Genomic DNA, 13,182 nt, shown 5'->3' with positions numbered 1-13,182 from the left:
GAGTGATAGAGTCTGTCAGAGAGTGTCAGAGAGAGATTGAGAGTGTCAGAGAGTGTCAGAGAGTGATAGTGAGTTTCAGAGAGTGTCAGAGAGTGATAGTGAGTGTCTGAGAGTGTCTGAGAAGGTCAGAGAGTGATAGTGAGTGTCAGAGAGTGATAGAGAGTGTCTCAGAGTGTCAGAGAGTTTCAGAGAGATATAGAGAGTGATAGAAAGTGTCAGAGAGTGATAGTGAGTGTCTGAGAGTGTCTGAGAAGGTCAGAGAGTGATAGTGAGTGTTAGAGAGTGATAGAGAGTGATATTGAGTGTCTGAGAGAGTCAGAGACTGTCAGAGAGTGATAGAGAGCGTCAGAGAGAGTCAGAGATTGTCAGGGAGTGATAGAGAGTGTCAGAGAGTTATAGAGATTGTCAGAGAGCGATAGTGAGTGTCTGAGTGTGTCTGAGATTGTCAGACAGTGTCAGAGAGTGTCAGAGAGTGTCAGAGAGATATAGAGAGTGATAGAGAGTGTCAGAGAGTGTCAGAGGGTGATAGAGAGTGATAGTGAGTGTCTGAGAGAGTCAGCGACTGTCAGAGGGTGACAGAGAGTGTCAGAGAGAGTCAGAGAGTGTCAGAGAGTGATAGAGAGTGTCAGAGAGTGATAGAGAGTGTCAGAGGGTGATAGTGAGTGTCTGAGTGTGTCTGAGATTGTCAGAGAGAGTCAGAGAGTGTCAGAGAGATATAGTGAGTGACAGAGACTGTCAGAGAGTGTCAGAAACTGTCAGAGAGAGATAGTGAGTGTCAGAGAGTGTCAGAGAGTGTCAGAGAGTGATAGTGAGTGTCAGAGAGTGTCAGAGGGTGATAGAGAGTTTCAGAGAGTGTCTGAGATTGTCTGAGAGTTTCAGAGAGTGATAGTGAGTGTCAGAGAGTCTCAGAGAGTGATAGTGAGTGTCTAAGAGTGTCTGAGATTGTCAGAGAGTGATAGTGATTGTCAGAGAGTGTCAGAGAGTGATAGTGAGTGTCTGAGAGTGTCTGAGATTGTCAGAGAGTGTCAGAGACTATCGGAGAGTAATAGTTATCGTCTGAGAGTGTCTGAGATTGTCAGTGAGTTTCAGAGAGTTTCAGAGAGTGATAGAGAGTGTCAGAGGGTGTCAGAGAGTGTCACAGAGTGTCAGAGAGTGATAGAGAGTGATAGAGACTGTCAGAGGGTGTCGGAGAGAGATAGAGGGTGATAGAGAGTGTCAGAGAGTGATAGTGAGTGTCAGAGAGTGTCAGAGAGTGATAGTGAGTGATAGAGAGTGTCAGAGAGTGATAGAGAGTGATAGAGACTGTCAGAGAGTGATAGTGAGTGTCTGAGAGTGTCAGAGAGTGTCAGAGAGTGATAGAGAGTGAAAGAGACTGTCAGAGAGTGTCAGAGAGAGATAGAGAATGATAGAGAGTGAAAGAGACTGTCAGAGAGTGTCAGAGAGAGATAGAGAGTGATAGAGAGTGTCAGAGAGTGTCAGAGAGTGATAGAGAGTGTCAGAGAGTGATAGTGAGTGTCTGAGAGTGTCTGAGAGTGTCAGAGAGTGTCAGAGAGTGATAGAGAGTGAAAGAGACTGACAGAGAGTGTCAGAGAGAGATAGAGAGTGTCAGAGAGTGTCAGAGAGTGATAGAGAGTGTCAGAGAAAGATAGTGAATGTCAGAGAGTGTCAGAGAGTGTCAGAGAGTGTCAGAGAGATATAGAGAGTGATAGAAAGTGTCAGAGAGTGTTAGAGAGTGATAGAGAGTGATAGTGAGTGTCTGAGAGAGTCAGAGACTGTCAGAGAGTGATAGAGAGCGTCAGAGAGAGTCAGAGATTGTCAGGGAGTGATAGAGAGTGTCAGAGAGTTATAGAGAGTGTCAGAGTGCGATAGTGAGTGTCTGAGTGTGTCTGAGATTGTCAGACAGTGTCAGAGAGTTTCAGAGAGTGTCAGAGAGATACAGAGAGTGATAGAGAGTGTCAGAGACTGTCAGAGAGTGATAGAGAGTGATAGTGAGTGTCTGAGAGATTCAGAGACTGTCAGAGGGTGATAGAGAGTGTCAGAGAGAGTCAGAGAGTGTCAGAGAGTGATAGAGAGTGTCAGAGAGTGATAGAGAGTGTCAGAGAGTGATAGTGAGTGTCTGAGTGTGTCTGAGATTGTCAGAGAGAGTCAGAGATTGTCAGAGAGTGTCAGAGAGTGTCAGAGAGTGTCAGAGAGATATAGTGAGTGACAGAGACTGTCAGAGTGTGTCAGAAACTGTCAGAGAGAGATAGTGAGTGTCAGAGAGTGTCAGAGATTGTCAGAGAGTGTCAGAGAGTGATAGTGAGTGTCAGAGAGTGTCAGAGGGTGATAGAGAGTTTCAGAGAGTGTCTGAGATTGTTTGAGAGTTTCAGAGAGTGATAGTGAGTGTCAGAGAGTCTCAGAGAGTGATAGTGAGTGTCTAAGAGTGTCTGAGATTGTCAGAGAGTGATAGTGATTGTCAGAGAGTGTCAGAGAGTGATAGTGAGTGTCTGAGAGTGTCTGAGATTGTCAGAGAGTGTCAGAGACTATCAGAGAGTGATAGTGATCGTCTGAGAGTGTCTGAGATTGCCAGTGAGTTTCAGAGAGCTTCAGAGAGTGATAGAGAGTGTCTGAGAGTGTCAGAGAGTGAAAGAGAGTGAAAGAGAATTTCAGAGAATGTCAGAGAGTGTCAGAGAGAGAAAGTGAGTGTCTGTGAGTGTCTGAGAGTGTCAGAGAGTCTCAGAGAGTGATAGAGAGTGAAAGAGACTGTCAGAGAGTGTCAGAGAGTGTCAGAGAGAGATAGAGAGTGTCAGAGAGTGATAGAGAGTGAAAGAGACTGCCAGAGAGTGATAGAGAGTGTCAGAGAGAGATAGAGAGTGTCAGAGAGTGTCAGAGAGTGATAGAGAGTGTCAAAGAGTGACAGAGAGTGTCAGAGAGTGATAGTGAGTGTCTGAGAGTGCCAGAGAATGTCAGAGAGTTTCAGAGAGTGACAGAGAGTGATGGAGACTGTCAGAGAGTGTCAGAGAGATAAGAGAGTGATAGAGAGTGTCAGAGAGTGTCAGAGAGAGATATAGAGTGTCAGAGAGTGTCAGAGAGTGATAGAGAGTGATAGAGTGTGTCAGAGAGTGATAGTGAGTGTCTGAGAGTGTCAGAGAGTGTCAGAGAGTGTCAGAGATTGTCAGAGAGTGATAGAGAGTGAAGGAGACTGTCAGAGAGTGTCAGAGAGTGTCAGATAGTGTCAGAGAGTGATAGAGAGTGTCAGAGAGTGATAGAGAGTGTCAGAGAGTGATAGAGAGTGATGGAGACTGTCAGAGAGTGTCAGAGAGATATAGAGAGTGATAGAGAGTGTCAGAGAGTTTCAGAGAGAGATAGAGAGTGTAAGAGAGTGTCAGAGAGTGATAGAGAGTGATAGAGAGTGTCAGAGAGTGTCAGAGAGTGATAGAGGGTGATGGAGACTGTCAGAGAGATATAGAGAGATATAGAGAGTGATAGAGAGTGTCAGAGAGTGTCAGAGAGAGATAGAGAGTGTCAGAGAGTGTCAGAGAGTGATAGAGAGTGATAGAGAGTGTCAGAGAGTGATAGAGAGTGTCAGAGAGTGATATAGAGTGTCAGAGAGTGATAGTGAGTGCCAGAGAGTGTCAGAGAGTGCCAGAGAGTGTCAGAGAGTGATAGAGAGTGATGGAGACTGTCAGAGAGTGTCAGAGAGTGTCAGAGAGTGATAGAGAGTGTCAAAGAGTGATAGAGAGTGTCAGAGAGTGATAGAGAGTGATGGAGACTGTCAGAGAGTGTCAGAGAGTGTCAGAGAGTGATAGAGAGTGTCAAAGAGTGATAGAGAGTGTCAGAGAGTGATAGTGAGTGTCTGAGAGTGTCAGAGAGTGTCAGAGAATGATAGAGAGTGATGGAGACTCTCAGAGAGTGTAAGAGAGTGTATGAACGTGTCAGAGAGATATAGAGAGTGATAGAGTGTGTCAGAGAGTGTCAGAGAGCGATAGTGAGTGTCTGAGAGTGTCAGAGAGTTTCCGAGAGTGATGGAGAGTCAGAGAGAATCAGAGAGTGACAGAGAGTCGCAGAGAGTGTCAGAGAGTGTCAGAGATTGTCAGAGACTGTCAGAGAGTGATAGGGAGTGTCAGAGAGTGTCAGAGAGTGATAGAGAGTGTCCGAGAGTGATAGAGAGTGTCAGAGAGTGATAGTGAGTGTCTGAGAGTGTCTGAGATTGTCAGAGATTGATAGAGAGTGATAGAGACTGTCAGAGAGTGTCAGAGAGATATTGAGACTGTCAGAGAGTGTGAGAGAGTGATAGTGAGTTTCAGAGAGTGTCAGAGAGTGATAGTGAGTGTCTGAGAGTGTCTGAGATAGTCAGAGAGTGATAGTGAGTGTCAGAGAGTGATAGAGAGTGTCTCAGAGTGTCAGAGAGTGTCAGAGAGATATAGAGAGTGATAGAAAGTGTCAGAGAGTGTTAGAGAGTGATAGAGAGTGATAGTGAGTGTCTGAGAGAGTCAGAGACTGTCAGAGAGTGATAGAGAGCGTCAGAGAGAGTCAGAGAGTGTCAGGGAGTGATAGAGAGTGTCAGAGAGTTATAGAGAGTGTCAGAGAGTGATAGAGAGTGATAGAGACTGTCAGAGAGTGTCAGAGAGAGATAGAGAGTGTCAGAGAGTGTCAGAGAGTGATAGTGAGTGTCAGAGAGTGTCAGAGAGTGATAGTGAGTGACTGAGAGTGTCAGAGAGTGATATAGAGTGTCAGAGAGTGTCAGAGAGTGTCAGAGAGTGTCAGAGAGTGATAGAGATTGTCAGAGAGTGACAGAGAGTGTCAGAGAGTGTCAGAGAGTGATAGAGAGTGTCAGAGAGTGATAGTGAGTGTCTGAGAGTGTCAGAGAGTGATAGAGACTGTCAGAGAGTTTCAGAGAGAGATAGAGAGTGTCAGAGAGTGTCAGAGAGTGATAGTGAGTGTCAGAGATTGTCAGAGAGTGATAGTGAGCGACTGAGCGTGTCAGAGAGTTATAGTGTGTGTCAGAGAGTGTCAGAGAGTGATAGTGAGTGTCTGAGAGTGTCAGAGAGTGTCAGAGAGTGATAGAGAGTGTCAGAGAGTGATAGTGAGTGTCTGAGTGTGTCTGAGAGTGATAGAGACTGTCAGAGAGTGTCAGAGAGAGATAGAGAGTGTCAGAGAGTGTCAGAGAGTGATAGTGAGTGTCAGAGATTGTCAGAGTGTGATAGTGAGTGACTGAGAGTGTCAGAGAGTGATATAGAGTGTCAGAGAGTGATAGAGAGTGATAGTGAGTGTCTGAGAGAGTCAGAGACTGTCAGAGAGTGATAGAGAGTGTCAGAGAGAGTCAGAGAGTGTCAGAGAGTGATAGTGATTGTCAGAGAGATATAGAGAGTGATAGAGACTGTCAGAGAGTGTCAGAAACTGTCAGAGAGAGATAGTGAGTGTCAGAGAGTGTCAGAGAGTGATAGTGAGTGTCAGAGTGTGATAGAGAGTGTCAGAGTGTGATAGAGATTGTCAGAGAGTGTCAGAGAGTTATAGAGAGTGTCAGAGAGTGATAGTGAGTGTCTGAGAGTGTCAGAGAGTGATAGAGACTGTCAGAGAGTGTCAGAGAGAGATAGAGAGTGTCAGAGAGTGTCAGAGAGTGATAGTGAGTGTCAGAGAGTGTCAGAGAGTGATAGTGAGTGACTGAGAGTGTCAGAGAGTGATATAGAGTGTCAGAGAGTGATAGAGATTGTCAGAGAGTGACAGAGAGTGATAGTGAGTGTCTGAGAGTGTCAGAGAGTGATATAGAGTGTCAGAGAGTGTCAGAGAGTGATAGTGAGCGACTGAGCGTGTCAGAGAGTTATAGTGTGTGTCAGAGAGTGTCAGAGAGTGATAGTGAGTGTCTGAGAGTGTCAGAGAGTGTCAGAGAGTGATAGAGAGTGTCAGAGAGTGATAGTGAGTGTCCGAGTGTGTCAGAGAGTGATAGAGACTGTCAGAGAGTGTCAGAGAGAGATAGAGAGTGTCAGAGAGTGTCAGAGGGTGATAGAGAGTTTCAGAGAGTGTCTGAGATTGTTTGAGAGTTTCAGAGAGTGATAGTGAGTGTCAGAGAGTCTCAGAGAGTGATAGTGAGTGTCTAAGAGTGTCTGAGATTGTCAGAGAGTGATTGTGATTGTCAGAGAGTGTCAGAGAGTGATAGTGAGTGTCTGAGAGTGTCTGAGATTGTCAGAGAGTGTCAGAGACCATCAGAGAGTGATAGTGATCGTCTGAGAGTGTCTGAGATTGCCAGTGAGTTTCAGAGAGCTTCAGAGAGTGATAGAGAGTGTCTGAGAGTGTCAGAGAGTGAAAGAGAGTGAAAGAGAATTTCAGAGAATGTCAGAGAGTGTCAGAGAGAGAAAGTGAGTGTCTGTGAGTGTCTGAGAGTGTCAGAGAGTCTCAGAGAGTGATAGAGAGTGAAAGAGACTGTCAGAGAGTGTCAGAGAGTGTCAGAGAGAGATAGAGAGTGTCAGAGAGTGATAGAGAGTGAAAGAGACTGCCAGAGAGTGATAGAGAGTGTCAGAGAGAGATAGAGAGTGTCAGAGAGTGTCAGAGAGTGATAGAGAGTGTCAAAGAGTGACAGAGAGTGTCAGAGAGTGATAGTGAGTGTCTGAGAGTGCCAGAGAATGTCAGAGAGTTTCAGACAGTGACAGAGAGTGATGGAGACTGTCAGAGAGTGTCAGAGAGATAAGAGAGTGATAGAGAGTGTCAGAGAGTGTCAGAGAGAGATATAGAGTGTCAGAGAGTGTCAGAGAGTGATAGAGAGTGATAGAGTGTGTCAGAGAGTGATAGTGAGTGTCTGAGAGTGTCAGAGAGTGTCAGAGAGTGTCAGAGATTGTCAGAGAGTGATAGAGAGTGAAGGAGACTGTCAGAGAGTGTCAGAGAGTGTCAGATAGTGTCAGAGAGTGATAGAGAGTGTCAGAGAGTGATAGAGAGTGTCAGAGAGTGATAGAGAGTGATGGAGACTGTCAGAGAGTGTCAGAGAGATATAGAGAGTGATAGAGAGTGTCAGAGAGTTTCAGAGAGAGATAGAGAGTGTAAGAGAGTGTCAGAGAGTGATAGAGAGTGATAGAGAGTGTCAGAGAGTGTCAGAGAGTGATAGAGGGTGATGGAGACTGTCAGAGAGATATAGAGAGATATAGAGAGTGATAGAGAGTGTCAGAGAGTGTCAGAGAGAGATAGAGAGTGTCAGAGAGTGTCAGAGAGTGATAGAGAGTGATAGAGAGTGTCAGAGAGTGATAGAGAGTGTCAGAGAGTGATATAGAGTGTCAGAGAGTGATAGTGAGTGCCAGAGAGTGTCAGAGAGTGCCAGAGAGTGTCAGAGAGTGATAGAGAGTGATGGAGACTGTCAGAGAGTGTCAGAGAGTGTCAGAGAGTGATAGAGAGTGTCAAAGAGAGATAGAGAGTGTCAGAGAGTGATAGAGAGTGATGGAGACTGTCAGAGAGTGTCAGAGAGTGTCAGAGAGTGATAGAGAGTGTCAAAGAGTGATAGAGAGTGTCAGAGAGTGATAGTGAGTGTCTGAGAGTGTCAGAGAGTGTCAGAGAATGATAGAGAGTGATGGAGACTCTCAGAGAGTGTAAGAGAGTGTATGAACGTGTCAGAGAGATATAGAGAGTGATAGAGTGTGTCAGAGAGTGTCAGAGAGCGATAGTGAGTGTCTGAGAGTGTCAGAGAGTTTCCGAGAGTGATGGAGAGTCAGAGAGAATCAGAGAGTGACAGAGAGTCGCAGAGAGTGTCAGAGAGTGTCAGAGATTGTCAGAGACTGTCAGAGAGTGATAGGGAGTGTCAGAGAGTGTCAGAGAGTGATAGAGAGTGTCCGAGAGTGATAGAGAGTGTCAGAGAGTGATAGTGAGTGTCTGAGAGTGTCTGAGATTGTCAGAGATTGATAGAGAGTGATAGAGACTGTCAGAGAGTGTCAGAGAGATATTGAGACTGTCAGAGAGTGTGAGAGAGTGATAGTGAGTTTCAGAGAGTGTCAGAGAGTGATAGTGAGTGTCTGAGAGTGTCTGAGATAGTCAGAGAGTGATAGTGAGTGTCAGAGAGTGATAGAGAGTGTCTCAGAGTGTCAGAGAGTGTCAGAGAGATATAGAGAGTGATAGAAAGTGTCAGAGAGTGTTAGAGAGTGATAGAGAGTGATAGTGAGTGTCTGAGAGAGTCAGAGACTGTCAGAGAGTGATAGAGAGCGTCAGAGAGAGTCAGAGAGTGTCAGGGAGTGATAGAGAGTGTCAGAGAGTTATAGAGAGTGTCAGAGAGTGATAGAGAGTGATAGAGACTGTCAGAGAGTGTCAGAGAGAGATAGAGAGTGTCAGAGAGTGTCAGAGAGTGATAGTGAGTGTCAGAGAGTGTCAGAGAGTGATAGTGAGTGACTGAGAGTGTCAGAGAGTGATATAGAGTGTCAGAGAGTGTCAGAGAGTGTCAGAGAGTGTCAGAGAGTGATAGAGATTGTCAGAGAGTGACAGAGAGTGTCAGAGAGTGTCAGAGAGTGATAGAGAGTGTCAGAGAGTGATAGTGAGTGTCTGAGAGTGTCAGAGAGTGATAGAGACTGTCAGAGAGTTTCAGAGAGAGATAGAGAGTGTCAGAGAGTGTCAGAGAGTGATAGTGAGTGTCAGAGATTGTCAGAGAGTGATAGTGAGCGACTGAGCGTGTCAGAGAGTTATAGTGTGTGTCAGAGAGTGTCAGAGAGTGATAGTGAGTGTCTGAGAGTGTCAGAGAGTGTCAGAGAGTGATAGAGAGTGTCAGAGAGTGATAGTGAGTGTCTGAGTGTGTCTGAGAGTGATAGAGACTGTCAGAGAGTGTCAGAGAGAGATAGAGAGTGTCAGAGAGTGTCAGAGAGTGATAGTGAGTGTCAGAGATTGTCAGAGTGTGATAGTGAGTGACTGAGAGTGTCAGAGAGTGATATAGAGTGTCAGAGAGTGATAGAGAGTGATAGTGAGTGTCTGAGAGAGTCAGAGACTGTCAGAGAGTGATAGAGAGTGTCAGAGAGAGTCAGAGAGTGTCAGAGAGTGATAGAGAGTGTCAGAGAGTGATAGAGAGTGTCAGAGAGTGATAGTGATTGTCAGAGAGATATAGAGAGTGATAGAGACTGTCAGAGAGTGTCAGAAACTGTCAGAGAGAGATAGTGAGTGTCAGAGAGCGTCAGAGAGTGATAGTGAGTGTCAGAGTGTGATAGAGAGTGTCAGAGTGTGATAGAGATTGTCAGAGAGTGTCAGAGAGTTATAGAGAGTGTCAGAGAGTGATAGTGAGTGTCTGAGAGTGTCAGAGAGTGATAGAGACTGTCAGAGAGTGTCAGAGAGAGATAGAGAGTGTCAGAGAGTGTCAGAGAGTGATAGTGAGTGTCAGAGAGTGTCAGAGAGTGATAGTGAGTGACTGAGAGTGTCAGAGAGTGATATAGAGTGTCAGAGAGTGATAGAGATTGTCAGAGAGTGACAGAGAGTGATAGTGAGTGTCTGAGAGTGTCAGAGAGTGATATAGAGTGTCAGAGAGTGTCAGAGAGTGATAGTGAGCGACTGAGCGTGTCAGAGAGTTATAGTGTGTGTCAGAGAGTGTCAGAGAGTGATAGTGAGTGTCTGAGAGTGTCAGAGAGTGTCAGAGAGTGATAGAGAGTGTCAGAGAGTGATAGTGAGTGTCCGAGTGTGTCAGAGAGTGATAGAGACTGTCAGAGAGTGTCAGAGAGAGATAGAGAGTGTCAGAGAGTGTCAGAGAGTGATAGTGAGTGTCAGAGATTGTCAGAGTGTGATAGTGAGTGACTGAGAGTGTCAGAGAGTGATATAGAGTGTCAGAGAGTGATAGAGAGTGATAGTGAGTGTCTGAGAGAGTCAGAGACTGTCAGAGAGTGATAGAGAGTGTCAGAGAGAGTCAGAGAGTGTCAGAGAGTGATAGAGAGTGTCAGAGAGTGATAGAGAGTGTCAGAGAGTGATAGTGATTGTCAGAGAGATATAGAGAGTGATAGAGACTGTCAGAGAGTGTCAGAAACTGTCAGAGAGAGATAGTGAGTGTCAGAGAGTGTCAGAGAGTGATAGTGAGTGTCAGAGTGTGATAGAGAGTGTCAGAGTGTGATAGAGATTGTCAGAGAGTGTCAGAGAGTTATAGAGAGTGTCAGAGAGTGATAGTGAGTGTCTGAGAGTGTCAGAGAGTGATAGAGACTGTCAGAGAGTGTCAGAGAGAGATAGAGAGTGTCAGAGAGTGTCAGAGAGTGACAGTGAGTGTCAGAGAGTGTCAGAGAGTGATAGTGAGTGACTGAGAGTGTCAGAGAGTGATATAGAGTGTCAGAGAGTGATAGAGATTGTCAGAGAGTGACAGAGAGTGATAGTGAGTGTCTGAGAGTGTCAGAGAGTGATATAGAGTGTCAGAGAGTGTCAGAGAGTGATAGTGAGTGTCAGAGAGTGATAGAGAGTGTCTCAGAGTGTCAGAGAGTGTCAGAGAGATATAGAGAGTGATAGAAAGTGTCAGAGAGTGTTAGAGAGTGATAGAGAGTGATAGTGAGTGTCTGAGAGAGTCAGAGACTGTCAGAGAGTGATAGAGAGCGTCAGAGAGAGTCAGAGAGTGTCAGGGAGTGATAGAGAGTGTCAGAGAGTTATAGAGAGTGTCAGAGAGTGATAGAGAGTGATAGAGACTGTCAGAGAGTGTCAGAGAGAGATAGAGAGTGTCAGAGAGTGTCAGAGAGTGATAGTGAGTGTCAGAGAGTGTCAGAGAGTGATAGTGAGTGACTGAGAGTGTCAGAGAGTGATATAGAGTGTCAGAGAGTGTCAGAGAGTGTCAGAGAGTGTCAGAGAGTGATAGAGATTGTCAGAGAGTGACAGAGAGTGTCAGAGAGTGTCAGAGAGTGATAGAGAGTGTCAGAGAGTGATAGTGAGTGTCTGAGAGTGTCAGAGAGTGATAGAGACTGTCAGAGAGTTTCAGAGAGAGATAGAGAGTGTCAGAGAGTGTCAGAGAGTGATAGTGAGTGTCAGAGATTGTCAGAGAGTGATAGTGAGCGACTGAGCGTGTCAGAGAGTTATAGTGTGTGTCAGAGAGTGTCAGAGAGTGATAGTGAGTGTCTGAGAGTGTCAGAGAGTGTCAGAGAGTGATAGAGAGTGTCAGAGAGTGATAGTGAGTGTCTGAGTGTGTCTGAGAGTGATAGAGACTGTCAGAGAGTGTCAGAGAGAGATAGAGAGTGTCAGAGAGTGTCAGAGAGTGATAGTGAGTGTCAGAGATTGTCAGAGTGTGATAGTGAGTGACTGAGAGTGTCAGAGAGTGATATAGAGTGTCAGAGAGTGATAGAGAGTGATAGTGAGTGTCTGAGAGAGTCAGAGACTGTCAGAGAGTGATAGAGAGTGTCAGAGAGAGTCAGAGAGTGTCAGAGAGTGATAGAGAGTGTCAGAGAGTGATAGAGAGTGTCAGAGAGTGATAGTGATTGTCAGAGAGATATAGAGAGTGATAGAGACTGTCAGAGAGTGTCAGAAACTGTCAGAGAGAGATAGTGAGTGTCAGAGAGCGTCAGAGAGTGATAGTGAGTGTCAGAGTGTGATAGAGAGTGTCAGAGTGTGATAGAGATTGTCAGAGAGTGTCAGAGAGTTATAGAGAGTGTCAGAGAGTGATAGTGAGTGTCTGAGAGTGTCAGAGAGTGATAGAGACTGTCAGAGAGTGTCAGAGAGAGATAGAGAGTGTCAGAGAGTGTCAGAGAGTGATAGTGAGTGTCAGAGAGTGTCAGAGAGTGATAGTGAGTGACTGAGAGTGTCAGAGAGTGATATAGAGTGTCAGAGAGTGATAGAGATTGTCAGAGAGTGACAGAGAGTGATAGTGAGTGTCTGAGAGTGTCAGAGAGTGATATAGAGTGTCAGAGAGTGTCAGAGAGTGATAGTGAGCGACTGAGCGTGTCAGAGAGTTATAGTGTGTGTCAGAGAGTGTCAGAGAGTGATAGTGAGTGTCTGAGAGTGTCAGAGAGTGTCAGAGAGTGATAGAGAGTGTCAGAGAGTGATAGTGAGTGTCCGAGTGTGTCAGAGAGTGATAGAGACTGTCAGAGAGTGTCAGAGAGAGATAGAGAGTGTCAGAGAGTGTCAGAGAGTGATAGTGAGTGTCAGAGATTGTCAGAGTGTGATAGTGAGTGACTGAGAGTGTCAGAGAGTGATATAGAGTGTCAGAGAGTGATAGAGAGTGATAGTGAGTGTCTGAGAGAGTCAGAGACTGTCAGAGAGTGATAGAGAGTGTCAGAGAGAGTCAGAGAGTGTCAGAGAGTGATAGAGAGTGTCAGAGAGTGATAGAGAGTGTCAGAGAGTGATAGTGATTGTCAGAGAGATATAGAGAGTGATAGAGACTGTCAGAGAGTGTCAGAAACTGTCAGAGAGAGATAGTGAGTGTCAGAGAGTGTCAGAGAGTGATAGTGAGTGTCAGAGTGTGATAGAGAGTGTCAGAGTGTGATAGAGATTGTCAGAGAGTGTCAGAGAGTTATAGAGAGTGTCAGAGAGTGATAGTGAGTGTCTGAGAGTGTCAGAGAGTGATAGAGACTGTCAGAGAGTGTCAGAGAGAGATAGAGAGTGTCAGAGAGTGTCAGAGAGTGACAGTGAGTGTCAGAGAGTGTCAGAGAGTGATAGTGAGTGACTGAGAGTGTCAGAGAGTGATATAGAGTGTCAGAGAGTGATAGAGATTGTCAGAGAGTGACAGAGAGTGATAGTGAGTGTCTGAGAGTGTCAGAGAGTGATATAGAGTGTCAGAGAGTGTCAGAGAGTGATAGAGATTGTCAGAGAGTGACAGAGAGTGATAGTGAGTGTCAGAGAGTGTCAGAGAGTGTCAGAGAGTGATAGAGATTGTCAGAGAGTGACAGAGAGTGATAGTGAGTGTCTGAGAGTGTCTGAGAGTGTCAGAGAGTGATATAGAGTGTCAGAGAGTGTCAGAGAGTGATAGAGATTGTCAGAGAGTGACAGAGAGTGTCAGAGAGTGTCAGAGAGTGATAGAGAGTGTCAGAGAGTGATAGTGTGTGTCAGAGAGTGTCAGAGAGTGATAGTGAGTGTCTGAGAGTGTCTGAGAGTGTCAGTGAGTGATATAGAGTGTCAGAGAGTGTCAGAGAGTGATAGAGATTGTCAGAGAGTGACAGAGAGTGTCAGAGAGTGTCAGAGAGTGTCAGAGAGTGTCAGAGAGTGAGAGAGAGTGTCAGAGAGTGACAGAGATTGTCAGAGAGTATCAGAGTGTGATAGTGAGTGTCTGAGAGTGTCAGAGAGTGATAGAGTGTGTTA

The sequence above is a fragment of the Heterodontus francisci genome, chromosome 16 (genome assembly GCF_036365525.1).
Source record: "Heterodontus francisci isolate sHetFra1 chromosome 16, sHetFra1.hap1, whole genome shotgun sequence".
NCBI classification, from domain to species: domain Eukaryota; kingdom Metazoa; phylum Chordata; class Chondrichthyes; order Heterodontiformes; family Heterodontidae; genus Heterodontus; species Heterodontus francisci.
Note: the sequence above shows the minus strand (reverse complement) of the source record.